Source organism: Jaculus jaculus, chromosome 6, assembly GCF_020740685.1.
Source record: "Jaculus jaculus isolate mJacJac1 chromosome 6, mJacJac1.mat.Y.cur, whole genome shotgun sequence".
In the NCBI taxonomy this organism is placed as follows: Eukaryota; Metazoa; Chordata; class Mammalia; order Rodentia; family Dipodidae; genus Jaculus; species Jaculus jaculus.
In genome coordinates, this window is record NC_059107.1 from 89,745,624 (window position 1) to 89,747,961 (window position 2,338).

A 2,338-nucleotide genomic window follows, 5' to 3' on the forward strand; every position below is an offset into this window, starting at 1 on the left:
ATTCTGGATAACATTCCGGCCCACATATCTACAGCACGTTTTCCTCCTTTTCTCACAGTTGCATCACGTTCTGGTCCCTCTGCTATGCTCATTTGAGATATTTTCATTTATTTCATTAACAGAAAATGGTGCTATTTAAAACAAAATTGAGAACTGGAAAGATGGCTTAGTGGTTAAGGCATGTGCCTGCAAAGCCAAAGGATCTAGGTTTAATTCTACAGTACTCACATAAGCCAGATGCACATGATGGTACATGAGTTTGAAGTTTGAAGTGGGTAGAGGCCCTGGCATGCCCATTTGTTCTCTCTTTTTCTCTATCTGCCTCTCTTTCTCTCTCAAATAAATAAAAATAATTTTAAAACTTGAAATAAATGCTGCCTAATTTGTTTTTTTTCTACTACTTAGGCATAGCACCTGCACCTCTCTCTGTTGAACTAATGTACAAAGAATTAAAAGCAGGTGCAAAAATAAATCCTCTTTTGCAACCAAGATCTCATTGTTAAGTATGAGTTTTGATACATATAAGAAGGAGTAACATTTTTAAAAAGCTTAGGTTGGAGTTAGTTACACTTCTTTATAAAAGTGGATTCTGGAATGTAAAATGGAAACAGACTTTTCTGTTCTAAGCCAGTGTCTAGACTCACAGGCATGGTCTCAATCCTATTTTTGGTGCTATAACAGAATTATGGATAATTTATACAGAACAAAAATTTGCTTCTCATATTGGCCAGGGAGACTTATGAGGTGCCCAAAATACTGTAGACCATTGCCAAAACACCTGATTACCTGCCAGAGATAACAGGTAAGACCCTATTGTTGAAGACACCACAGGCGATGGTCACAGGACATCAAAATACCATGCTGGAGCTAAAAGGGAAGCTATCTCCCTTCTGGCTCACTCTCATAGTGCCGGAGAGCCCTGTGGGAACTGCTGGAAGGAAACAGTTACCAACAGCATGAATAAGCAGTGGACCCTGGAGACTATGAAATCAACCAGCTGCTGGAGAAGAACACACTTGTGCCACAGCAGCACACAGCCTCTGTGGGTAACCAACTGCTTTCTGATTGGACATGAGGCCTGTTCAGTGGGAGGAAACTCATATCTGGTACCAGAAACCAAGTCAGAATCCCATGGTCTGGAAACTCAGACTTCAAAAAGAAGTCCCCACTGCTTTCTGGAGAAGAGTGAGCTTGCACACATTCTCACACACACACATCTCCAATAAATTTGCATAGCCCCTTTAACCCAAGCTACTTTCACTTTTTTTTTTTTTTTTTGGTTTTTGGAGGTAGGGTCTCACTCTAGCCCAGGCTGACCTGGAATTCACTATGGAGTCTCAGGGTGGCCTCAAACTCACGGCACTCCTCCTACCTCTGCCTCCCAAGTGCTGGGATTAAAGGCGTGTGCCACCACGCCCGGCTTGCTTTCACTATTTTAAAAAAATATATTTATTTATCGGAGAGAGAGAGAATGGGCACGCCAGGGCCTCTAAGCTACTACATACAACTCCAGATGCATGCACCACCTTGTGCATCTGGCATACATGAGTACTAGGAAATCAAAACTGGGTCATTAGAGTTTGCTGACAAATGCCTTAACAGCTAAGCCACCTCTCCAGCCCTGCTCTCATTCTTTTTTTTTTTTTTTTTTTTTCCGAGGTAGGGTCTCACTCTGGTCCAGGCTGACCTGGAATTAACTCTGTAGTCTCAGGGTGGCCTTGAACTCACGACGATCCTCCTACCTCTGCCTCCCAAGTGCTGGGATTAAAGGCGTGCGCCACCACGCCTGGCCCTGCTCTCATTCTTATTTGGAGAATCCGCTTTATTTTACAGATGGCCAAGAAAACAGAGGAGAACCAAGATCCATCAATAAGATAAGAAGATAGGCCACTGCCCACCACAGAACATGCCACCTCTACCACATCTGCCAGGGCCCGTGAAAAATTGCAGAGGAAATGTTAACATGAATAACTTCTCTTACTGCAAGCCGGACAACCAATTCAAGGGTGACAATGACAGATATGGTGATCAATCAAAACCTTCCAAAGCAGAAATCCACAGGTTTCAGAGAACTCCACACTAAATCAGACTGCCAACAGGCCTGCCATTGCTCAGGGGACATTGCAGAAGAGGGACAGAAAGATTGTAAGAACCACAGAGTGGGAAAGAGTACCCTGAGGCCTGGTTCCCCACTAGCCCAAAGGAGCTGGCTAAAGCCTTTATGACCCCACAGTGGCTGCCATAACCTCACTGAAGAGGGCTCCTACGGTAACAGGAGTAGGAGCAAGGGTTAAAAAAAGCACATATAGGGCTGGAGAGATGGCTTAGCGGTTAAGCG

At 44.0% G+C, this 2,338-nt stretch overlaps 1 non-coding gene across 1 annotated transcript; it reads left to right on the forward strand.

The window, feature by feature from the left end:
* Positions 1-409: 409 nt before the first annotated feature.
* LOC123461970 lies at positions 410-536 on the forward strand. The gene has a single exon (XR_006638013.1). It is a non-coding gene; the product is annotated as a small nucleolar RNA SNORA40 (small nucleolar RNA).
* Positions 537-2,338: the final 1,802 nt, after the last annotated feature.